This window comes from Gopherus evgoodei, chromosome 2, assembly GCF_007399415.2.
Source record: "Gopherus evgoodei ecotype Sinaloan lineage chromosome 2, rGopEvg1_v1.p, whole genome shotgun sequence".
Classification (NCBI taxonomy): Eukaryota; Metazoa; Chordata; order Testudines; family Testudinidae; genus Gopherus; species Gopherus evgoodei.
In genome coordinates this window covers 271,877,441-271,904,348 of record NC_044323.1, presented here as the reverse complement: position 1 = coordinate 271,904,348, position 26,908 = coordinate 271,877,441, and the positions used below count along the sequence as shown (strand labels likewise).

At 41.5% G+C, this 26,908-nt stretch overlaps 1 protein-coding gene across 1 annotated transcript in view; it reads left to right on the top strand.

Moving 5' to 3' along the window:
• Positions 1-26,908, top strand: part of EXT1 (exostosin glycosyltransferase 1) — a 270,085-nt gene that overhangs the window by 113,564 nt on the left and 129,613 nt on the right. The gene's annotated exons all lie outside the window — the stretch shown is intronic.

Here is a 26,908-nt window from a genome sequence, read left to right as displayed (position 1 = left end):
AAGCCGCACTTGAATGGTAAAAGAGCCTCATGTGGCTCATCAGCCACAATTTGGCCACCCTTGCCATATAACATCTGTATTGAAAAACAGGTCAGTGATGCATCACGTGAAGGAGCTGACCAATCTTTTACTCTGAAAACTTAAATTCAGATCTTGCTAAGGTCAGAGCAATTTACAGTGCTTGCTGGTCTCATTCTTGTCCTCTGCAGATATTTGTTAACAGCGCTACTGGCAGTATCTGCCCTAATGTTCCTGGCTTGAAATCTCAGGAGTGTAGCAGGACGGGAATGAGGTACGCTGACAGAGGGAACTTGAATAGCATATGCTTAAGTTGTGCCTGCCTCTAACCACTCAGGCTATGTCTACACTTAAAACGCTACCGCAGCACAGCTATGTACCATTTTGTGTCCATAGAAGGCCCTCTCTAGCTTAGGACCTATATGTACCATTTCGTACTGTTCAGGTTCTTATCCTGCCCTCATCACCATGGTATTTGAGCATCTGTGGTGGTATGCAGTCAGACACTGGCACAAGGCAGCCTAGTGTAACTTATTGCACTTGATCTCCGAGTATATAGAAAAGTCTTTCGGTTCACTGTGCTGCTAATTTGGCACCTTCATTAGATCTAAATTCATTTAAAAATCTGTATGAGCAATGTCCAAGGATGCATAAAACATTTATTAAGGTTGTTAAAATTTGAAAGAATTGCACGTTATAACATTATTACTAAGGATGAGCAAGGGGGCAATTTGATTTAAAATAAAATTTTAGTGAATTAAAATGTATATGTAACTTATTAATTTTATCCAAATATCTCCTGCCTGGATTTCAGCAAGTACATCATGATATTTAAGTCATGCAAGTAGATCATGGTATTTTTGTTCACAAAGGCTTATCTGAAGCCAAACTTGTCATATTTTGCCTGAATCCAAATTTGTTATCTGAAAATGGATTCATCTCTAATTACTGGACTATTGGAGAAACAAACATCAGAACAAAGTGAGAAAACTTACACTTCAGCTATGCCCTTGTCCCTGACTCATCCTTTCTTATTGCATAGAGAAAGTAACACACAATTTTCTTTTATGACCTGCAGACATCTGTCAGTCTAAGAAAAGTAGCTTTATTTCCACTTTTTGGAAATTGAGACAGATACTTAACTCAAAATCAACTTGATCAATTAACTTCAAATTCCTTCTCTCTTCCTCCCTGTCCCCAATAAATAAATGTTCTTGACCCACAACTAAGCATGCTAAATTTGGGCTGAAATGTACTTTTATTGGGAAGTGTAGAGCTGGGTGGCTAAAATTAAACTTACAATGGAACAATCTCATAGCTTTATAGAATCACGGCCATTGCTCTAGTTTAATGAGAGGAAATATGCTGCTACATATAACCTTGCATGTGATGATTCAGCCTGTAACAAATGTTCATGTGCAGATTTTTTAGCCCTTGGAAAAGGGCTTAAAAATGAAAATTCTAAGCAGCCCTCATATTGCATGAAAAGCAGTTCTGTTGTTATGAGAAACTAGCAGACAACTACTCCTGCTGCTGTTGTGTGCTTCCCTGCATGGGACTGCCCTCTCAGTATGACCATGTGTCTGTGCAGGCTATAATGAGACATAGCGGTGTCTGTTCTGTTTATGAGTTAAGGGCAAGGGTTAGGGAAAAAGATTCCTCTTGCTAGTGGTGAGTCGAATGCTCTTCCTGGCAAATGGGAAGCAGAAGAAAGAGGGATCAAGCGATACATTTTCCCCAATTTTTTAAAGCTTTCATTAAAAGAAATTTCTAGCCATTATAACTGGAAAGATAGCCTTTCACATGAGATGCTGGCACAAAACAACACACTGGCTTCTGTCTGAGTCTGCAGGCATGCAGCTCCTCTGTCCCCACTGCTGCTGCAGCTTGTCCCTTTCCCAAGAAGCCGCAGAGTGAAGCCGACAAGACTCTGGTGTCATTGAGGTCTAGAACTTAGCAGGATGCCTCTGGGCAACCAGAATATTCAGTTAGAATAGTTAACACTAAAAATGAGCAAGAGGTTTGGAAGGATATAAATCCTCATGCTTCAGGGTATAAGCCAACCTCTAACTACTGGGGATTAGGAGAGTCCTCACAGGGCCCGTTATCCCATAAATTCCTGTTGCAGCTTTTCTTGACGCTTTGTCCGAAGCATCTGGTACCATGTCATGGCATGTCAAGGGAGACTTTGGTTCAATCCCTGCTCTGCCAGAAATCCTGTGTAACCCTGGGCAGATCACTTAGTCTTTCTGAGCCACAATTCTCCATCTGTAAAATGGAAATAACAGCTCTCTATCTCACAGGGATGTTGCGAGGAGAAATGCATCAGTTGTTGTGTTTAGTGTGTGGGTGCAGGGTGATGTTAATGGCCTGTGATATTCAGGAGGTCAGACTTCATGATCTGGTGGTCCCTTCTGGCATTAAACTCTGATTCTAAACAAACAGTGAGACGATCAGATGCTATAGTGACTGGGCCATAAAAGTACCTTAGATAGAAAGACATCCTGGCAGAAATCCTAGCATGCTTTCCCTTCTCAGCAACTGGTTTAAGCAGGGAGTGCCTGGATCTGAGTGGGGCCCGTTTCCTAATAAAACTGTAATATAATCTGCTGAAAAACCAAAATGCGTTTCTTATTAAAACTTAAAATAAAAACAATTCAAGGAACCTGTAATTTAAAGATCCTCCGTGTTGGAATTAAGTTTTCCTGTTAGTCTGTTAACATGAACTTTTTCCTTCATGGGTTTTCCAAGTTGGAGTTCTATATTAAAGTGCAAGAGATGTGAAGAGCCACCATCAATGCTGTTTGCTTAGGGAAATGAAAGGATAATGATGATCCATATAATCAGTATTTTAACTATGTAACTCTGCTTCTTCAATAAGGCCCAGATATCTTTGTCTTGACATATCCGTCAGAATAATCTGGTGTAATGAAACCTCATTGGAAGTCACTGAGTTGTAACAAAGGTTCATTACAGGTACTGGGTGTGAGTTTCACACAGTAAGTGAATCCCTGCAGGATAGCATGTATGTTGGGTGTTTTTATGCATCGATTATAGCACAAGTTGTACCTCTGTATGAGCAGAGGTTTGGTCACTTTTTCTTGTCTGCATTCAGAAATGTACAGTTTGGGTGTAAGTTAACTAAACTGGCCTCTCATAAACTGTCTGAGGTGTACATTTCTGAACAGTATGAAGCAGGAAATCAAAAGCACAAGTAACAATATCTTTACAGGGAGGAAAACATCAGATGATACATTAATTTTACATTTTTCAGGTGGAAGTTGATACTTATTGAGTTACCTTTGTAGATGCCTGCTCATTTTATTATTTAAAACCTTTTTAGGTTCACTGGGCTACATTTACAAAGAAACTTAGGTGTGGTGATGCTCAATGCTTTCTCTCTGTGTGGTCCAATGATTCTTTCATTAGTTTATCCACAGCGGAACAACTTCAACATGGGGCCAGAGAGAGAAAGCATGAGAGTACCTCAGATGGTGGTTAGAGCACTCACTGGGGAGGTGGGAAACCAGGATCCAGTCCCCTCTTACGCCAGCATCAATTTTTAAAAATTATTTATCCAGTGGAATAGCTTCAACAAGAGAGACTCAGGGAGCCCCCACATCACAATATCCCAGAGCCCAGTGGCAGATCCCAGTTTGCAAATCCCTTTTCCTGCTCAGATGGAGGAGCAACTAGAACCAGGTGTGTCTCACATCCCAGGTGATTACCCTAACCACTGGGCTAAAAGTTATGAGGGTTCCTCCCATCCTCAGCTATTTTCTGTAAATTTATCTATAGGGATCTGATCTAGTAGGCGTGGTCTGAACACACTGGATTGGGCCCCATAGATGAGTTAGGCAAAGAAATGTCTACGATCCCCCACTGGAGCCGAGGCCTCTGGATGCCTGAAGTGGGGCTGCAGTGTGCGTGCTCAGACAGAAAGAGGTGCCTATGGAACATTTACTGCAATAATTTAGGTGCTAAGCGATTTTAGGCCCTTCCAGGGCTCAGGGGCAGCTGAGCAGGGGTTTTGTGAATCCCTTTAGGCCTTTGTTCTGAGATTTAGGTTCCCGAGTCCTTTTGTGAATCCAGCCCATTGTGTTAAAGCTATGTACTTTGACTTTAACTCCATTACCTCCTTGAAAAACTTAGTTCTGCTCTCTTTGTCCCCCCACCCGCCTTTAATATCATGTCAACCACATGGAAAATGTTCCTCAGACAGATAATTTGATCATCTGTTACTATATCCAGTGATCTTGTGAAATTCAGCACAGACCATCTTGAAACCAGTGGATGTTGATGTGAAACTTTGACCTCTGAATTAATAAAATACTTCGAGCTATTTTAGACAGGAAGCTGGAGTCATTTGCACAGTGGGGGTCTGTGCATTACAGCTGTGTTACTTTTTGGTTTGCGTCTGCAAACTTTATATTAAGTCTCTGCTCTTGATTCATCTCTTAAACATCTGTGTTAACTCATGGAGCTCTGGGAGAACTGGTGCAAGTGTGAAATAGAAATGACCTGAAACAAGTCTGCTTAAATGGGGACCCTTCTTTTTGTATAAATCAGGCTGGATTATAGCGATCCAAATAAACAATGATTTGGATGCATACTTCCCTGAATCACTCTTTGATTCTATTACACACCTCTAGGAAGATGAAAAGAGGCTGTTTAGCATCTGCTTGAAGAAAGAGATGGGAGCAGGACAATGGAAAATGTTTGTCTGCAAGATTGTAAATCTGTTTCATATTATAATGGCTTGCCCAGTTTGATACAAAGCTTCCTTAATATTGTTACCTGTATACTATTGATTAGCAGCTAACAATTGTACAGCTCTTAGACTGTACTCTACTTTTATTTCTATTATGTCTAACTCTTGTTCTTTAATGCTAATTGTATAGAGTTTTGTGTACAGAACTTTAAAGCATTTTGAAGAAACGACAAATGAGTGATCAAATACAGTTAAAATGGAGCGAACTGGAAAAATCAGACTCCTAATATAAAGAACCACTATAAGCAAGGGTATGATTGGGAGATGTTTTTCCCTCACCCCTCTGCCTGTTTTTAATGTGCTCTGAAGCATATATTCTAGCAAAACTTATGTTTCAGGCAAAGTTCAAAGTACCGTGCCTGACTGCAAGACAAGATAGCGGGAGGGAGAGTTGGCTTTCTGTACTCTCGGGCTTGGGGAGAGCTTTAACAGCCAGGTTTGAGTAAATGTAGGCTATTATTTCACTTTATTCTCACGTTTTAAAAATGAAATATCACCATTCAGGCTGTTTTCTTCTGCCCACTTTTAAAACAATCGAATATTCTGAGGAAAACACTTAGTGCTCTGGTTGTGTGTAAATTTTATCTCTTTCTGAGCTGGGCACAGGATTTTCTATCACTTCCTGTCGTAAGCTAGTTGTGTAGTGTTACTGTGTGTATGGAATGGAAAATGCCATTTCTCCATTCTCCCCAGATAATTGACAGTAAAGTCCTGGCCCCATTAATGTCTATGGGAGTTTTGCCATTATGTTAAATGGCACCAGGATTTCACTGAGAGTCTGTTAACTGGTGTGAAAGCCTGTATAAGAGATTGAGCTGTTGAAGTTTGAATGGACTGTGGTCTCGAGAAGTGGGTGTAAAGCTGGTGAGTCAGGAGGACCTAAGTTCTAATCTTGACTGTCACTGACTTGCTGTAGGCCGTGGGTAGTCACTTTGCCTTTCTGTCTTTGTTTTTCCTTCTGTAAAATGGGGACAATGATAAACCTCGCAGGATTGCTGTGACGTTTGATTGCCTTCAGAGCCTGGAAAGTGCTCAGCTGTTCTTTGTTGTTTTCCCTGGCTCAGTCTTGGTGAAGTATGGAAACCAAGTGAGGACTTAAACAAAACCCTCAGTAAAACAGGTCCAAGGTTGATACGAGTGGGCTGACACATACTTTCTTTAACATCTCTAAAGGGGCCAAATCCTGCTGTCCCTAGGACCAGATCCTGCCACCTCTCCAGAGGGTATGACCATGTGGCTCTGGTCCATCTTCACTTTAAAGGAAGAATCAGGTTTTGGGAACTTTCCTGGGTGGCAGTGCTCCATGGATCTAGTCCTTAAGACCTTGTAACTGAAATGATAAAGAGTAATGTTTGCTAATGTCCCTTAGAAACTCTAGTTAAACTGTCTTGTAAAGCCCTAAGCAGATAGGTACATTGGTATGTGCTGCAGGTAATAGGAAGTAGTGTCTGGCAGCCTTCAGGGATATTTTTCAATGTGCACTGTGTGTCTCAATGCTCCTTAGTGAACAGTAGAGAATAGACTGGGATTACTGCAAGCAAATTGAAACCCTCTGGCACTGTGTCAATAGTCACATTGAAATAGGGGGATGGAGAGAAGCAAAGTGCTCTTTAAAAACTTTTAGGGTTTCTTTATGTGCTGTCCAAGATAGCACTAGATAACCTCGATCAGATCCAGACCATTCCTTTTGCTTTCTTTGACATAAAAAATTATGTGCTGTTAAAGAGGGTTGTGCTTTGTGACCACTGATGGAAAACCTCAGTTATTCAGCCTGCAACACCCATTAGGAAAAGGAGACTTGAAGCATTTTCTTGGGAAAGTCTGATTCATCACTTCTTTGCGTGCCAGGACAAGGAAAGGGTCATATTTCTGCTAGGCACTGAGGGGATTTCTAACCTGGATTTTCAACTAGTTGAGATGAATTGAAACCCTCAGGGAGCAACTTCACAGAATGTAAAATTCTTCAATATTAGGGATGTTTTTGGCCTCCAGACTTTTTCTTCTATGGCATTTATGCAAGCACATGTTCCAAAATGAAATTAAACCAACAAACAGCCATAGTCCCTTGAAAACTCTTAATTAGCCACTCAATAGTGTTCAATAGCAATTAGAATAAGCATGTAGGTGAAATATGACTGCAGTGCATATGTTTTTGTTAGAAGTTGCAGTCTGTAAATAACATCTAGGAGCAAGTGAGAGAGTTTATCCATGAATATCTTTTGCTTACAGTGTATCCAACAGCTATTTGCAACACTAACAGTTGCTGTAAACTCCCCCAAGTATAATCTTGTAGTTTAAAGCACAGGTTTAGGATTCAGAAGATTTGGAAAGATCATGGCTCTGCCAGAGATTTTCTGTGTGACCTCAGGAATGTCACTTAACTTCTCTGTATCCAAGTTTCTTTATCTGTAAAATGGAGATAATACCTCATAGGATGTTCTGAAGCTTAATTTAATGTTAAGAAAAGCACACCAAGATCATCTGATGAAAGGCACTATAGAAGCATAACATATTAAATCCTAAATTGGTATAGTACTTATTTGGATGTACCTCAGTTGCCAGAATACTCATCTTATGATCACTTGCAAATACCTAATTAATTGCGAAAATATCTGGACATGTCTTGACATGGGGGAGAATATATTTTACAGAGATTACCCTGAACAAAATTCCTGGATCCAAACACCTTGAACATTAAAGGAGCATAGAAGGATAGAATCTTCTCAAAAATACTCTGTAGTTCATGACCTTGATCTGGCATTTATACATGTGTTTTAACCTTCTGCATGTGTCAGTAGCTGCATATGTATTTGCAGAAGTGAGGTCAATAAGATTAGAAATACCGAGCTGTAAGGGAAATTTGTATTAATACAAGGTAGAACATAGAAAGACTGAGATTAATGCATTTATTACAAAGTAAGAATATCTCATAATGTAAATAAGCTTTTGGCCTTCATTTTCCAAAAGTGAATTGGGTGCCTAACTTCAGACATTTTAAAAAGACATGCTTTTCAGAAGATGTGTGCTGATCACTCTTGAAAATCAGCCTGCCTTAAGATGTCTTAGAGTTGGGCACTCAAAGATGGCAGCACCCTCAACCACTAGCCTCTTTTAAAAAATTGCTTGTTTTTTTTTTTTGTTTAAGAGCAAAAGAGAATAGAAAAAATCATATTTGGGAAGAATTTGTAACAAAACAATTTAAAATATTTTGTTCTTTGCATATATCAGTTTGTAAAATTCATATAAGTTACCCAACTTATAGGGACATTGAAAGTTATATAACCTTCTCCTGCTCCCCCCAGCATTTATAATTCAATTAATTATAAATTTAATTCATAATTGTACTTGCACAAATTTTCAAATGAGGTTGAAGCTTTGTGAAACTGATTTTAATCAATATTTTTTAAAAGTCAGGTGACATATTTGTTTATCTTACTAATTAAATCACTCCTACCTGGAAAGAATTATTGTTTCCATCTCAATCTCTCCACAACCCTCTTTTAAAAAACTTGTTAATTTGCCAGCTGAGACAAGGAACTTTACTGCAACTAGCAAGCCAGTTTTCTGTCAAGACATTGCAATATTATCAGAAAACTAGGGAATATTTTATTTCATGCATAATTATTATGCACTATTTCCTGTTTAGATCCTAATGATACTAAATATTTTTTTTAAACAAATCCTCAGTGTGCCCCAATGAAAAAATACTTTGCTTTTTCAGTTGCCCTTGTGCAGCAATGATCATTAACACATCTTGGGAAGTTCAGGCTATATCTGATTAAATTATAGCACACTGTATGGGTCTTTCAAGAACAGGGCTCAGAAAACTATGAAAAGAAAAAGAAAAGGACAAAAAGCAACTCATTAACAGCCACACTGTAATTAAAGGTGACCTGCAAATGATAAAATAATAAGGGCCAGATTCTCTGGTCCACTCCTCTGCCTTTGCCCCACTCCACCAAGACAAAGACAGTGGAAACCAGTATGATCATTAGTATGGTTATTATTTCTTATTTGCATTGCTGTAGTATCTAGAAGCTCCAGTCATGGACCTGAACCCAATTGTGCTCGGGACAATGCAAGCACACCACAAAAAAGCAGGTACAGCTAACTTCTATGTCAGTCTGTTTTGAAACAACCAGCATACGGGTTTGTCAAGGACAGACAGAAAGGGCAAATGGACATGCTACTCTCTGGCTATCCTTGGCTTGTTAGATGGTCCCTTGAGATCCATAGCAAGCCAACACATCTTAAAACAGCACTCAGGAGCAGTGAGCTTTAACTTCGGCTTTCTGCTATCAGCTGTACCCAGGATAAACCTGGGGGCAGTTGAGAATTTGCATCCAAATTTGCAAAATGCCTTCAGTTTCAATAATCTAACTTATTTGCAGCCCAGGTAAGAAAATTCACATTGCTTTTAAATTAAATGTTTTTAACCCATCAGTCTCCCTTCATTAAGACTTAGGTAAGTCCACCCTTAAGACTGAGACACGATTTTACAGGAACGCTGTCAGCTCAAAAATCACATTTCTGTGAATTGGGGTATGACCTATCTTTTCTACTATTATTACAATAACAATTTTAAGATACCATAACTAAAAGGGTTTAGACAAAAAAGTTCTCTCTCTCAGGCTGTTTACTTCATGTGTCAATAAGTTCTGTTTTTCCCCCTGTCTAATCAGCTTTCCCTGTTTGCCTGGGTCGTGCACAAAGCAACAGGAAGCAAGTTCTCAAAAAATAGGAAAATGTGATAGTAAAACTAAAAAAGTTGGCAAGCAGACTCAAGCAAGTGAAATTTTGATTTTAAAGTTGACTGTGTCCCTTGAATTGCATAGAGTCCATTTATATGTATGAAATGATGTGTACTTAGTATCTGAATGGATTTTAATTACACACTGGCCTTGAACACCATGTCAGTTGCTAAATCTCATTTCCTGTATATGTTTGGGCATGCCAACACTCCTCTGAAGATTTATTAATAAAAGATTATAGTCATAAAAGGGGTTTTCAGTTCCTGGATTAGATGAGGGAATGGCCCAGTTCCTTTGCAACTGTCCACGGCCAACAATCTAAAACAAATTACTTCACTCCTCAGTGTAACCAACACAAATTAAAACAAACTCCCTCCCTTCTGAAACATTGTACATAGTAGAGCCTGTGCTGCCATCTGTGATGGATTAATGGCCAGGTTTCAAATGGGCAAGTACACATATTCTGAGGACTCTAAGAAGCAGTTTTTATTGGTGTGAGAACACATAAGAAATTCAAATTGCAAAAATCCTGAGAGGGCGATGCCCTTTGTTTTCTGACCCCACTACTAGACATTTTTTACCTTCAGTGGCAGGGAGTCTACAGCCTCCCCAGGTAACATGTTCCAGTGCTTAACTATCCTTCTAATGAGAAACTGTTTCCTAAAGCCTAACCTAAATCTAAAGATGCTGTTAGGAAAATTAGCAAAAGCAAAAACGGCCCAAGTTGCATCACTCAAGTCAGTGGGTGCAGGCCCCTCCTGAACGCTGCTACTCCATGATGGAGGATGGGGAGAGATGTTGTCCAAATACCCCTGAAAAGTCTAGTTAAAGTACAGAGGAACCATCCTCAATTTGGCATCTTCCATGTGACACCATCTAGGATGTGCTGATTGCATTGATGTTGACTGCAGAACATAGTCCAAATATTTTTTTCAGATATTCTTTAGGAAAATATTTGAGAACTCAGATAATGCCAAGCTTCATCATTTTTATCCTACAGCATTTAAAGCCATTAAAAGCAGTTCTCAGGGTTATCATGCCGTCCAGTGTTATTAATGGAAATATGTTCACATTTTGACCGAAGTTAAATAGTAATCATGAGCAGGTTGTAAACTTTGAATTTAATCTTCACTTTTAGATGTGTACATAGAGTATAATTTTTAAAAAGTCACCTGCACGCTGTAAAGAAGCTTTTCCTCAATATAAATAAGTTTCATATTTACTGGAAATGTAGTCTCTTTTCTTGAGCCATGGTATAAGCCTATCTTTCATCTGATATGCATACTAAATGGAACTTTGACCAAACAATATGCCCAAGTGTTCATCTTGTCCATCCCCCGCTCCCCCCGACTTGGAGCTTCTTAAGTTGTTCCGGACTTATTTCATCCACCTGGCTGAATGCTGTAGGTATTCTTGAATTTCTCTCCATCTCTCTGTGTTTAATTCCTAAACTTTTCTTCCAGACTAGCTGCAGGAAATCAAGCACTGCAGGAAGTGGTATTAGTGATTCAGTAGCTGGCACTCTTCCCTTGAGCCACTGCTGAATCAGTGCCCTTGCATGGTGCCAGGTTGGGCACTGTACCACTGGCTTTGAATACAATGCAGAACTAGCATCCAGAGTAGTGAACATTTTATAACCATTTTTTCAAGTTCATCATTGTTTGGACAAAATAACAAGTTCCATACAGATTTCTTGGGAACAAAAAATATGAAGCAGGGTTTACTATTCTTCCAGGCTCACTAGCATAAGGGAAGCTGAGGCACGAGATCTTAGACCAGAATCTGGACAAATTTCTTCTAAAAGAAATTTGAAAGAAAATTAGCATCAAGAACCTTAACAACAAATAAAATTAGTAAATAATAAGCAGATGCAATGAAGGTCTGTTGTCAAGTATACAGCCATTATCTTCTACATAGTATGAAGAGACGTTAAGTATGTCATTCATTTCACTAAGGGTATGTCTACATCTAAAATTTTGCAGCGCTGGTTGTTACAGCTATATTAGTACAGCTGTATAGGGCCAGCGCTGCAGAGTGGCCACACTTACAGCAACCAGCGCTGCAAGTGGTGTTAGATGTGGCCACACTGCAGTGCTGTTGGGCGGCTTCAAGGGGGGTTCGGGGAACGTGAGAGCAAACCGGGGAAGGAGACCAGCTTCGCCGCGGTTTGCTCTCGCGTTCCCCGAACCACCCTGCAAACCGCAGGGAAGGAGACCTGCTTGCTCGGGGTTCGGGGAACGCGAGAGCAAACCGGGGAAGGAGACCAGCTTGATTACCAGAGGCTTCCTCAGGTATGCTGGGATACCTGCTTATTCCACGGAGGTCAAGAAAAGTGCTGGTAAGTGTCTACACTTGATTACCAGCGCTGGATCACCAGCGCTGGATCCTCTACACCCGAGACAAAACGGGAGTACGGCCAGCGCTGCAAACAGAGAGTTGCAGCGCTGGTGATGCCCTGCAGATGTGTACACCTCCTAAGTTGCAGCGCTGTAACCCCCTCACCAGCGCTGCAACTTTGTGATGTAGACAAGCCCTAAGATTGTTATTACTGATTGTATTTTGGTACCACAGTTATAGGTCAGAATCCCCACTGTGCTAGGACCTGTGCACACATAATAAACACACAGGCTATATAAATTGCTAGTCCTTTTTTTGTTTTATACAAGCAGCTATATACTTTTTGATAGAAATGTGATATTTGATCATAATAGTCTCTACTACAGTATTTGCAGTACCTTGAAGTGGGTAAACTAGTTTGGACAAAATGAAAGCTGCCCCCAAAATAAACCTTTCTGGGGAATTTTCTGATGTCAACTTTTTTTTTAAACTTTTGAACATTTCTTCACTTATTGTTTCTGATCAGCTCAGTCTGTGTCTAAGTGGTTCAGTTCAGGTTTGCCTGACTTCAGAGAGTTGAGATGATTTGAGGAGTTCAGATCAGCAGCTGAACTTCTCGGTGCATACCAGGGTTGAAACTTTTGCACGTCTGAAGAAGTGCATCCCTATCAATTCATTCTTGCTCTGCTGACACGTCTCAGCATGCAGTCTGCTAGTGCTGTCATCCATCACTCTTAAGTGGTAAGGAATACCATTTAAAAATTGTTAACTCCGAAGGGACAGGGTCTGTGTCTTCCTATATACACCTCTACCCCCATATAACATGACCCGATATAAAATGATTTTGTATATAACATGGTAAAGCAGCGCTCCGGATGAGCGGGGCTGTGCACTCTTGCGGATCAAAGCAAGTTCGATATAACACGGTTACCCTATAATGCGGTAAGATTTTGTGGCTCCCGAGGATAAGCGTTCTGTTGGGGTAAGGTGTATTTGAATATCGCCTAACACAACATGGCCCTGATCCTGACAGCAGTCTCTGACTTGTATTGTAATGTAAATATTTAAATATAAGCAGTAAACTGGGGAGGCAGCATGGGCCAATGCTATGAATTTGAGCTGAGTCAGGAGATCCAAATTCTTGTCTACGAGATAAATTCCTTAGTTAGCTCTTCCCAACGGACTATGTTCCTGTAGATCCAAGAGTAGATCACATTTTCCTGTGTGAGGATTTCCATCGCCTTTTCTCTTGTTGCTATATGAAAGAAAACAATACAAAGGGGGGAAACGACTAATTATACAAGTAAATCAGTGCAAAAAAACAGAGAAATAGAGAAAAATAGTTTCCTTTAATTTCTTTCAGTTGTAGTAATTGTAGCTGTAGTCCTAAGAATAGCGTGTGTGTGTGTGTGTTCGTGCGTGTGTGTGTGCGTGCGTGCGTGTGTGTATAAAAAATACAGAAATGCAATTTTAAGAAGTGACATAAGTTGACTGCACCTTGAAAAAGAAAAAAAAATTGGAGCAGACAAGGAATTATTGGATGTATCGCATACAAGTAGAAGGGATGGTGCTCCATAGCAGTTTTTTAAATAGATATTATGTATCATAGAATTAAGTCATAGTCCATATGTATTTTTTAACTTAAATATATTTTCTGTGTGAATTTCAGTTTGGTTTGGGTAATGTTATTTTATTGAGTAAATGATCAGAGCGGTATACTAGGTTTTAATCAAGTCATTTATTTTAAATGGCACTTATTTGGCTAAACTTTTCCAAATATAGACATATCTTCATAATCTTGATTTCATATTGGGCCAGGAAATGAAGAGTTACTACAAATTGCTAGTTTAATTCTACAAAGGAAAAGAAGTATTTGGGTAGAAAGAATTAATTCCATTCCAAATGTTTAATTGTACAGTAATCAGTCTATATGATCTCTCTATTATTATTATTATTATTATTATTATTATTATTATTATTATTATTATTATTATACCAGTGTTGGCCAATGCACAGTGCTATGCCATTTTGAATCTAAGAATAAATCATTTTTACTGTGTAGGTTTCTGTAAAATACAGCTTGTAGCTTCTATGCCAAGATAAACTTTTAGCCTTTATCCTAAAGTTGAGATGGGTATTTGCTGCATTCATTTATGTCTCAGTGTAATTTTAAAACACTGAATTCTCCTCTAAAAAAATTAAACCCTTAATGATGATCAAGCTTGGATGGAGTACATGAGCCTCTTGGTCAAATTTCACTAAATGAGGATCAAATGCAGCTAAAGTCTTTTCCGCGCATGAGGAGTAGAACTGGAAATCTACATTAGCCTTGGCTTTCCCTCCATCCCCCTCACTCTTCCCACTAGTCCTTTACTTGCCTGACTCTGGGGCAGCGGTATGCACAATACAGTGGAACAACTATGACAGAAATGAATATGTAGCAGTCCATGGGCGTTGTAATTGTAGTGTGTTGTGAACTGGTGGGGCTTACAGGAGCTTCTAAGAGAACTGGGATTGAGTGTTAGCTTTAGTGATACTCGGGAGGTCAGACTAGATCAGGGGTCATCAACCTTTCAGAAGTGCTGTGCCAAGTCTTCATTTATTCACTCTGATTTAAGGTTTCACATGCCGGTAATACATTTTAATGTTTTTAGAAGGTCTCTTCATATAAGTCTATAATATATAACTAAACTGTTGTATGTAAAGTAAATGTTTTTTTAAATGTTTAAGAAGCTTCATTTAAAATTAAATTAAAATGCAGAGCCCCCCTGATCTGTGGCCAGGACCCGGATAGTGTGAGTGCCACTGAAAATCAACTCACGTGCCGCCTTTGCCACATGTGCCATAGGTTGCCTACCCCTGGACTAGATCATCTGATGGTCCCTTCTGGCCTTAAATTCTGTGGTGTATGTTGAGGAAAACTGAGCCTGCCCAGAAAAGAGAGAGAAAATTGGGTTAAGGACCAACTGTATTTAGTGCCTTAATTTCTATACATTCAACCAATCTTTCCCCCTTTATTCAGGCAGCAGGGTGCTACCAAGTGAAGCTTATGTTTTGACCCTCGTCTGCCATTTCAGTTTACCCTTTTGTTATCCATCATCCTTTCTTTTCTCGAGGAGGAAAGAATTTATGGATGCCGATGGGCTGCCACAGTGAGCATCAGGGAGCGAGGTCACTCAAAGTTTGGAGAGTTGCTAATTAGGTTTTTTTCCTTCATGAATTAGTCAAAGCTAATTAGTGTCTTTCTCTGCAGAGTTCCTGATGCAAACATAAGTACAGAGCAGTTGAGGCAGAATTCTTGAAGGCAGCATTTTATTATTAACAACAACAATAACAGCAAGGACTTAACTAATCCCTTTTCTCTTCTTGATTGCTGTTGGCTTTACAAAGATGGTTGCGTATGTCTGTTTCTAGATGGTGTAGTTGTGGTGCACTGAAGTAAGTAGACTTGCCCAAGCTCATTGGTGAAGCCAGGTCATCTGACTTCCAGCATTATGCCCTGCTCACCAGACCACACTGCCTCTTTCTTAGGAGAAGAACTTGCTGACCTCCATTTCTTACTCTTGGGGGAACTCTGCACCAAAAAATTAAAAATTCTGCACCAAAAATTTAAAAATGCTGCACACAATATTTTAAAATTCTGGGTATTTTATTTGTCAGTATAACCCAATGTAATCATGCTGGTTTCATTTATTTAGGTAATTTATTTAAACTGCAGTACAATGGATGGAGAATGGGAGTGATGAGCATTGGAGGAAATCCCCAGCCCCCCTTGTCTAATAGTAATGTATCTTGGTTTGACCCTTTATTTCTAGTTATTAGTCAACAAATAGATGCAGCCATATGCTCAGTGTTACATCAAAGGCAACTGAAGAGCAAGTGATGACTGGAAAATCCAAACTCTCAATTTATATTGGCTACTGTCCATCGCCAGAAAGGTCAATAGCAAATAGTTCATGGAGCACATTTTTTCAGTCCAAAAATTAGACCAGTTCTAATCATTAAAGCACTCTAAGCATTTATAAGGCTATATCATCCTTTACACCACTCTGGCAATGTAAAGGAGCCTTAAAACTTTTACACCTGTTTTATACTCTTGGTAGAATTCACGAAGACAATGGGAACAATTTATAAAGCAGGCGGGCTGCTACATTCAGCTCTGTCTGAGGGCACAGAGTCTGTCACATGCCTACCTCCTCAGAAACACCCTAAAGCCCTGCCCCTCCATGCTAAGCATGCCTCAGTAGCGAGCGAGAGGGACAGTCTGTGTGTGTGTGTGTGTGTGTGTGTGTGTGTGTGTGTCTCTCTCTCTCTCTCTCTCACACATGTACGACTGCTTAGCGCCCCTCCCAGCGGTGATTTACATCTCTGCTGGCTCCTCCAGGAGTCCACACTGACCTGCCTGTGCTGCTGGAGAGGTCGTGTGACCGCTTTCCCATTAGAAGTCATTTTTCTGTGGGGAAGCAAAGAAATCTGTGTGGGACATGAATTCTGTGCATGCACAGTGATGCAAAATTCTCTGAGGAGTAATCCCTGGAAGTGGATGAGTCAAACTCAAGAGACTCTTATTCTACAAGTATTATAATATACTATGATAATGGTCTAACACCACATTGGTAGTAACACCATTCATTGTAAACCATGGCATTTAAGCCATGAGAGTAGATTACTTCAGGTTTCTGGGTTTTGTTTTTTTTTTTTTTTAAATAAGGGTTGTATGGCTTCTTTAAATGAGGGAAGTAGAGTGTGGAAAATGGCTTGTATTTGCAAGAAGAGGAAACCACAGTGTCTTACCTTCTTGTTCCCCAAAATTCTTCCAAAATCTACAGAAGCGGGAAGAGGGTTACAGTACTCTGCTTGTTCACGTCTCAGAGGGCTTGTGACGTAAGCAACTGGTTTTTGTAGTTTATTATTTGGGTAAAGTACTTTCAAATTTGATCCACTGCTGTAGATGTAGTGAGTTATGCCAGATTCACTCTGCCACTGTCAGCACCAGTAGAGAATCATTATGTGCAGCAGCAGCAGCCGCTGCCATCTCCAATGGGAATTCCATGCTCATTCACTGGAGGAGTCTGTGGCACTTGCAGACGGATGCTGATTAACCTCCAGGTATCTGACATGAGGCTAACTATGTGAAGAGGAAAATTACTGTGTATTTCTCTATTAAACAGAGAAACAATGTGGTGTAACATACTGAGCCTTGGAGCTATGAATTCTTGCTTCCAGTTCACTATGTCCTTGGACAATTCACTTAAACCTCCTTTTGTACTGCTGCAAATCTGGAGTAACTTCGCTGAGATCGCTAGAGATGCTGTGGATTTACATCAGTGTAAATCAGATGGGTGTCTGTTTTCCCTAGTTACAAAGCGGGGATAACAGTCCTTACCTGCCTCTCGGGATTTTGAGGATTAATTAGTTAATGTTCATGAAGGGCTTTGAAGATGTAAACCATTATACAATTACTGTTGCTTTATCCTGTCTTACTCTTGGCTCCCGTGCTGCTTCTGTCATAAAAGTTGTCACTTCAGCAAGATGGCTGTCTACAGCAGTCAGCTCAGAGATGTCAATTTTAATTAAAATCTTTAGTTTCAAATTCAAGTCACAGTTTTAGACATGCTGAGATATGCTTTATAATGTGAACTTTTCACACTGCCGGTGCTGAATATAATGAGGAGAGCTTTCAGCTTTATGGAATTCCCTCGTTTTTTGTGTCAATTGGAGTTAAATGAGCTACATAAAAAAATCAATATAATCATTTTGATGTACATAATATTAAAAATTAGCTTTTGAGTACTGAACACCAAGTGCTCCTGAAACTTCCTAATGTGCTCCTTACTATCTGGCATTTATGTGTTTTCAATTGTTCCTATCTCTAAAGGTCTGTTCTCTGTTGAGAACAACCAATTTGTAATAAGCAGAATTTCAGGAACATTAACTTAAAGTGCAGAATTATTAGGAATATTAGCCTTTAAAGTTCTAGCAGTATTCTGGCAGAATATGTATGGCAGTCTCTTAGAAACTGCATTGAGGTTAATTCATTGAATGATCTAGTTTCTTCTTGGAAATACACCTCTACCCTGATATAACGCTGTCCTCGGGAGCTAAAAAATCTTATTGCGTTATAGGTGAAACTGCGTTATATCAAACTTAATTTGATCCGCTGGAGTGTGCAGCCACCCCCCCGCCCCCCGGAGCGCTGCTTTACCGCATTATATCTGAATTCATGTTATATCGGGTCTCGTTATATCGGGGTAGAGGTGTATACCAAGTATGAAGAGGATTTGATTGGATTTGAAATGTCCCATGTACTGTGCTGAAACTTTATCACATATGGAAACTAATAATTCAGGTTCTGGAGAATACAGAATATTTTTAAAAGGAGTCCCATCCTACATACGGGCTGTTTTAGAACTTGCTCTCTGCTGTGTGTTAGCAGTGCTATCCTGTATAATGTCCATGTGTGTTCACGCTGCAAAGATTATGGCTCAGTTTCAGTTGAGACACTGTTCTTTTATTCTAATATGGTTTTCCTTGGTCGATGGGGCTTTCCCCTGAGACTAGTTCTTTCCAGTTCTCTTTTAACATGTCTCTCTCACACATTCAGCTGGAGATAAGAGCCAGATACTAATCTGTTACACTTGAGTAAATCTGGAGTACTGTTCCTTCTCTGAAGGCAGTAGAGTTTCCTCCACATCTATGCCTGTGCAAGGTGAGGTCAGAATCCGGTCCAAGGTGTCAGGTTTTTTCCCCCTGCTTTCTTGTGGTTTTGTTTCTGGAGCATAGAGAAGACGTTTATTCTCACTGATACCTAAGGGTACGGCTACACTTACAGTTGTATAGCGCTGGGAGTTACAGCTGTCTTCGTACAGCTGTATAGGGAAAGCGCTGCAGTGTGGCCACATTTGCAGCATTTGCAGCGCTGTTGGGAGTGGTTCATTGTGGGCAGCTATCCCACAGAGCACCTCGTCCCATTTTGGCATTGTGGGTTGTGGGAAGGGGACGGAAGGGTGTAGGTCATTCCGCTTCCTGTCCCAACGCCCCATGGTGCATCACTACACATCCCAGCAGTTTGGCGCCATTGTGAGTCTGCAGTGCGATTTCTATTAGAAATGGAGCCCGAGCTGCTGAGGACTTTGCTGATGAATGTTGCCAGCACATCACGTTTGGCAGTTGAGCTATTCCTTCAGCTCCAAAGTGACAGTGAGGAGTCCGAGGATGATATCGATTCACCTGACGCGTGTGACAATAAATTGCTTGTGGCAGTAACGGACATCTCAGCACCGTGGAACGCTACCTTTGGGCTCGGGAAACGAGCACTGAGTGGTGGGGTCACATCGTCCTGCAAGTCTGGGATGACAAGCAGTGGCTGCAGAACTTTTGGATGAGAAAAGCCACTTTCATGGGACTGTGTGCTGAGCTCACCCCCGCCCTGCGGCGCAAGGACACAAGATTGAGAGCTGCCCTGTCAGTGGAGAAGCGGGTGGCTATTGCAATCTGGAAGATGGCAACTCCAGACAGCTACCGATTGGTCGCGAACCAGTTTGGAGTGGGAAAGTCGACCGTTGGAATAGTGTTGATGCAAGTTTGCAGGGCTATTAATCGCATCCTGCTAAGAAGAACCGTGGCTCTGGGGAACGTGCAGGACATTCTGGATGGCTTTGCACAAATGGATTTCCCTAACTGTGGAGGGGCAATAGATGGGACGTATATTCCTATTCTGGCACCACCCCACCTGGCATCCGAGTACATTAATCAGAAGGAGTATTTCTCTGTGGTTCGCCAAGTGCTTGTGGATCACCGTGGGCATTTCATTGACATTTACAGAGGATGGCCTGGAAAGGTGCATGATGCACACATCTTTCGGAACAGTGGCCTGTTCAGGAAGCTGCAGGCAGGGACTTTTTTCCCAGACCGCAAGATCACAGTAGGGGACGTCGAAATGCCCATTGTGATCTTTGGAGACCCCGCTTACCTGTTAATGCCATGGCTCATGAAACCGTATACAGGGAAGCTTGACAGGAGCAAGGACCAGTTCAACTACAGGCTGAGCCGGTGCAGAATGACTGTGGAGTGTGCTTTTGGCTGTTTAAAAGGGTGCTGGAGATGTCTTTATGGGAAGCTAGACTTGGGGGAAAGCAGCATCCCTGTGGTTATATCCGCGTGCTGTACCCTCCATAATATTTGTGAAGGGAAGGGTGAAACATTCAGTGAGGAATGGACCTCCGAGCTTCAACACCTGGAGGTTGAATTTGCACAGACAGAGAGCAGCGCTAGTAGAGAGGCCCAGCACAGGGCTGCAAGGATTAGGGATGCCTTAAGGGAGCAATCTGAGGCTGAAAGCCAACAGTAACGTTTGGTGCCTTGCACGGGAGTGAAGTGCAGTGGTTACAATGATTTGCAGTGCCTGTTTTTCCCTTGGGGTATAGTATGTTTCACTTTCTGCAATAATAAAAACTGTTTTAAAAGCCAAGAAATCATTTATTCAAAATACAGTACATAAAAGGGCAGGGGGGTAGGGTACTGAACTGTACAGTCAGAGGTTTGAATATGTCCTGCCTGGAGTATTGTGCAATGCCTGCTGCACTTCAGGATTAATATGCTGCATGGTGATGGGGGTTGAGTGCATGGGTAAGGGTCGTAGTTCTCAGGGCTGGTAGGTGAATGTACAGATGTTGGGGGCAGCTGGTGGTGGTAAGAACCAGGATGCTGGAGAAGAGGGGTTTGAGCAAACAGTGGGGCACAAGGGAGAGAGCTTGGGATGGGGGGTGGTTAGCATGGTAGTGATCTGCCTGCATGGCTACGAGTGACTGCATACAGTCCATTTGGCGCGCCAGGAGGCTTATCAGCTGCTTTGTGCTTTTCTTGGTAGCCAATTCCTTTCTCCTGCTTTGTGTCTCCCTCCATTGATGCATTTTCTCTCTCCAGTCCTGCAGCCTCTTATTCTCTCTGGCATACTGATTCATAACTGCTTTCACCAAATCTTCTTTGCTTTTTCTTGGTTTCCTCCTCAAGTTCTGTAGTCTTTCAGTAGGCTGTGATAGGGCCAGAGGATTCAAGGACACTTAAAAAAACCAGAAATAGAAACATTTATTACAGAGGCTGCATTGTTTATAATCACAGTGAAGGAGTTTGTAGACTATTTGTAGCATCATTTACACATAGCAAACATAGCACACAGAGGCCACAGCAGCGAAGACATGGTGAGTAATGGGGAATGAGTGATTAATGAAGCCATGTTGCTGCTGCGGCTCACCTGGGAAGGGGAGCTGCTTGAGTCAGGGCTCACGGGGGTTTCTGTGCATTAGGGAAAGCAGAGAGCAGCTGGGGGGGACCTGCACTGAACACTATCCCTACATTTTCCACAGGATTTTATCTTGCCAGATATCTCGCTGCTGCTGGTTACCTGGGAAGAGCGGGAGGGCCTTCTACAGCAATGTGGATTCCGCCCTGGTCCCTATGCAGCTTGCCTGTGTGCAGCAATGGTCCCCCCACCCCTCACGGCACAGTGGCGCGGACGCATTAGGCTGACTGGGACAAGGACCACGGTGGCTTTCCCTATAAACTTGCGCAAGCGCATTGCCCACATTCTGGCTGAAACTTTTGAAGAGATTACAGAGGCCGATTACCGAGATGTGATAGACCACATCAATGGGCTATTCCACATCTAGGCATGCATGCATGCAGCCCTAACCCCCACCCTCCTCTCCCAAAACAGTTCCATCCTAAAAATAAAAACTGCTTACCGGGAACCCGCTCCTTTGCTGCTTCTTCACCAACAAGTTCCAGCTGCTGCGACTGGCTAGCCTCCTCCTGGCTTGAGAAGAGCTCCTGGCTGCATGCCTCCTGGGACTCCGGGGTGTCTCCCTCCACCCCAGTAGCCTCACTCTTGGCTTCCTCTACACCCTCTCCCACTTCTCCCTGCTCTGAACTGGCCATCGTGCTCCTCGGATTGGCAGTGGGGTCACCCCCAAGTATCGCATCCAGTTCCTTGTAAAAATGGCAGGTCATGGGGGCAGCACCTGAGCGGCGATTTCCCTCACGGGCTTTGCAGTAGGCACTCCACAGCTCCTTTACTTTAACCCTGCACTGCAACGCGTCCCGTTCATGGCACTTTTCCAGCATGGACTTTGATATCTTGCCATAGGTATAATAATTTCTATGGCTGGAGCGCAGCTGTGACTGCACAGCTTCCTCCCCCCAAACACTGATGAGGTCCTGCAGCTTGCAAGTGTTCCATGCTGGGGTTCGTTTGGGGCGTGGAGGCATAGTCAGTGATTGATTGATTGATTGCACTCCACACCTGGCTGAGCAAACAGGAAGGGGATTTTTAAAATTCCCGGGGCATTTAAAGGGCCCGTCACCTGAGCCCAGGGCAGTGGAGTGCGAAACGATGAGCAGAGTGGCTGAAAAGGTATGCTGGGATACCTACTAATACCCCGGAGGCCAATAAAAGCGCTTTTGCTGGCCGCACTTGATGAGCAGCGCTGCATCACCAGCGCTGGAATCGTTACACCCCAAGCAGACCAGGTGTACAGCCAGCGCTGCAGCCAGGGAGTTGCAGCGCTGGCTGTGCTTTGCAAGTGTGGACACAGAGTGAGTTGCAGCGCTGCAACCCCATCACCAGCGCTGCAACTCTCAAGTGTAGCCAAGCCCTAAATCAACACAGATGTTCTACAGCCCTGAGGTTTCCAGTATAGGCTAAAGTTAACATGATTTTGTAAGTCAGCTATCCCAGAATAGCTTTGATTTTTCAGTTTACAAGGAATTCTTATAAAATCAAAAAAGTTTGCTTTAGCGTAATGGCTCTCTGATGTGTTGCTATACCTTCCCACTCCCTGCCTTATTTTCTTAAGTAGCTTAGGAAATGTGGATACCTACAGGGTAAGATTAGATGATCATATTGGTCCCTTCTGACCCTAAAATCTATGAGTCTATGAGAAGACAGGTACTTGAAAGTAAGGTTACTGTAGTAAGTTTATTTTAAGTGTGCATGTGTTTTCTCTCTCACTTTTGTCCTGATTCTATTCAGTTTCTTAAGTGTTTGTTCCTTTTAAATATGTGAAGGAATAGACCTGTTTGACCCTTTTAGACTTACGTAGTGTGTACAACAATAAGCCCAACAGAGAATCAGCACGTTCTCTGCCTCAGTAGAATCCAGCACTGGCTTTGCTAGTCTTGTCACTAGCCCTGTATTTAGAAAAGCTAGCACTAATGGCTGGTTAAATGTGATAAGGTCACTTCTGTATCTAATCCTGATAGATTTATCTAAAGGAGTTCAGTTTGTAATTGTGACGAAACACGTTTCAACGGAAACACAGTTGAGTATCTTAAACTGTTCAGATGAGTTGCTTCTTCCTCTTTTTGGTGTCAGGATTTTAGTTGTGTATAACAGCCCCTCAGACCAGTTTCCAGTTCTTAGCTATACGCAGACATTCTACTGTACGGTCTGACCTTGGCTTCTGGGAGCGACCCTACGGTTTCAAAGAACACATATGGGAAAGATTTGTCCTAATCAGATAAGATGCATTGACCATGTCAAGAGGTTGTCAGCTTTCTTGTTATGAATGTAGGTTTTGACTTCATTCTGTAACCAAACTGCAGTGCCATAAATGCATATACCAAAAAATATGGCCAGTAAATAGTCATGGGAGTGAGTGTGGGGTGGGGAATAAAGGCCTTCTGGGCTTGCTTGCTGGGAGCAAAAGTAAGACTCTGAAATGTAGCTATATAAGGAATTATTGGCTGTTTTAAATGGGTCTCAGTGGAAGTTCACCATTATAAAGTAAAAGCATATGTTGTGTTTAGACCACTTAATCAGTGGCATTGTTTTGCTGGTAGGATTGGAATGGTTCACAGCTTAGTCAAAATCAGCTGATTAATCCATTCATTTGCTTGGGTCTAGACAGGAACAGAACAATCATTTCCCACTGTTCTGTATTTATTTAATTTTTGGGTTGGGTGGAATGAGCTTGCATTTCTTGGTATAAAAAGTAATTATTTTTGCCCCATTGAAAATGAGGCCTGAAGGGAATTCCCTTCTCATCCTTTCAGCTTATACCACTTGTCTCGAGTTGGCCCATGAGGACCCAATAACGACTTTTTTAGACTGAGTGATCACATGGCAGTGAATATAAGTTTGCTTCAAGAAGCACATACCTGGTACCGCTAGCCTTTCTTTTAAATACATTTCTTAAAATATAAACAGTTAATCGGTTTTTGGCTGTTGCACACACAAGACAACTATATTTAAATATCAGCTGTCATCCCAAGGACTTTGAAATGCTTCACGAAATATACACACGGCATCACCCAAATGTCTCTGGGTTAGAGAGCCATAGCCAGTGGTGTAGAAAGAAATCTTAGGCCAAGGACACTAGGGTAAATCTCAGTTCTTGCAAAAAATACTATGGAAGCACGTCTTTAGCATTTATTAGCTGAGACTTTACAGAAAAATCATTCCACTTCAAAATAGATTAGAAGAGGTATGGGGAAGCTGCACACCGCAGCAGTTGGGCATGTTATGGTGGCAACAACTATAGAATTCAAATTCTCCTGCTTCAAAAGCACTGCTTCTGTTGCTTGAGCTGAAGAAAAATCTTTAGCTGTTGGCCCTTGTGGGGCGTGTGATGCAGTTGAGTAGTTCTGATTCCAGCTAGCAGAGGGCAGTGGCGCATTTATTGCGCGCACGCGCACACACATACACACACACACATACACGCTAGTGTGTTCCAATATATCTTACAACATTTGTATTCTACAAACCTCAGTTGCCTTGTTCACTTTTAACTTTAAAAATCCTAGAGGGGCGCAGGACTACGAAAGACTTTCAGAGGTACAAGTGGAAGATAGGTTTGCAACTCCCGTTGACTTTTTTCAATGGGAATTGGCTGCGTAAGTAAGTGTCCATTGTGCTTTTGAAAATCTGTCTCTTTAGCTCAGGAAAAGTATTATTTTTAAGAGGGCTAGCTCTCAGATTTGAAAGGCAAATAAGTACTATTAAAAGAATTGCCATTTTAAAAAATCCTCTGCTTGTGTGCATAGAAGAAATCACAGTGCAGCCGGCCTTGCACTGTTTATACAACCTGGTTTTAGATCTAAACACTAACCAAGAAGTTCTCAGTGTCCATAAATGGGAAGGCCCAGTGACACAGCTGTTTTATCTGGGGTAGGTTAAAGCAGGGATCACTGAAATGAGTTTCTCAATCCTCTAAGAATTGAAGGGCCATCAGCTGCCTAAAGCATGATTCTTGTTCATAATGAAAGTGCACTTAAAGTTAGTTACTGTGTTTGGGAAAGACAAGGCAAAAATTGCAGAAAAATTGGAGGACGGGAAAGAGACTTGGTGCATTAGTTTTCTATCAGAAGTTTTAATTCAAGCCTGGCTTGATTTTAAATGCCTGCTAAAGATTTTTTTTTTTTTTTTAAATCTTTCTTACTGGAGTTTTGTGCAGCAGCTGCTTTGAGGGAGGCCCTGTACTGAGAGCTCAGGGACTTTGGCCAAATTCAAAGGGGAAATTAGGACCAAGTCCTGTCTCTCCTGATCCATATCTGTCCCCCATTACCATATCATCTGAGCACCTCATAGTCTTTAATGTACGTATCCTCACCATATCCTTGTGAGGTAGGGAATTACTATCCATTTGATATCCATGGAGAACTAAGGCACCAAGAAGCTCAGCCAGTTGCTCAAGTTGACACAGAAGGTCCATGGTGGAACTGAGAATTGGACTCAGGTTTCCTGAGTCCCAGGCTAACCACTGAAATATTCTTTCTCTCTACTTTTGAAGTCTGTGGCAAAACTCCCATTGACTTTAATGGGAGCAGGGTCAATCTTCAGAGTAGGGCCTTCCTGCTGGTCCTGTTTGAGTGAATGCTATCTCAGTTCCTGATAACACTAATGGAAAATTCCTAATGGAAAAAGGATACAACCAGTAGGCTTCTGTCAAAATTTCAGAGGGTGCTATAGAAAATAATCTATTGAATTTAATAGAAAATGTGGTTGGTTTGTAGCTCTATAGCACAGATACTCTATTATTCCATAGGGTGGCCCAAAATCTTATAGGAAGATCATCATCACTTTCTATTAAATCCTGTAAGACTTTTCCATGAGATAATAAAAACTTGGGTGGGTGGTGGGGGGCATATTTAAAACAAAAAAAAAATCATGTAAACTTGTTTGGCTTTAATGTGAAAAGAAGAATACTTTAAATGGTGACTTAACAGTTAAAGCATTAAAGGAGTGATTCTCCATAATTTTATGTATGTGTATAAACATATATGTTTCTTTGTGTGTATGTACATTTATACATATGCATGTTTTTCCTTCTTGTACTGGGCCAGCAGTGTTTTGATTGAAGAGCAGAGAACATCCCCATAACTTCTGCACTCGGCCCTTTTTCTCCCATCACAATAAAAATTCTGAAAGAGCATTTGATTCTCCTAGAGACGAAGCAGCTGTAGGGCTTCTAATGGGGAAACTGTGCTGAACACAACTTAACCAAATTAAAAAATGAGCTTTACTTAAGAATGAGTGACTGACAGAGGGTTTGATTCTCTTCTTGCTCACGCTGGTGTAAACTGGGAGTAAGTGCATTGGAGTCCATGAAGTTGCAATGGTATAAAGAACAGCATAAAATGAGAGGTGAATCACGCCCAGCAAGTCCCATGCAGAGATGCCAAATGGCAGCACAGGATCGTCAGAAACTCCCACAGAGAAACTTGAAAAGTTAATTATTAGGGACATTTTTTTCTCTTCTGGAACAACGTCTGTTGTTTACTGAAACAAGTTACAAGCCTGCACAAAGCTTGTTACACGTGTTGTTGGCCAGGATCATACCAGCTTATGGGAAATGCACTTCTCTTCCCGTTTTCTAGTCTTGTATGTTGTCCTATTTTGTGACCTCCATTTCACCACCCCACCTCGACAGCTCCTGTCCCATATGCCTTTCCATGTGAGGAGGAAGGAACTCTGTGGCTAGCAGTAAGATAAATAGGAAAGAGGAGGAGAATTCAGCTTTCCCTTTTGGGTACT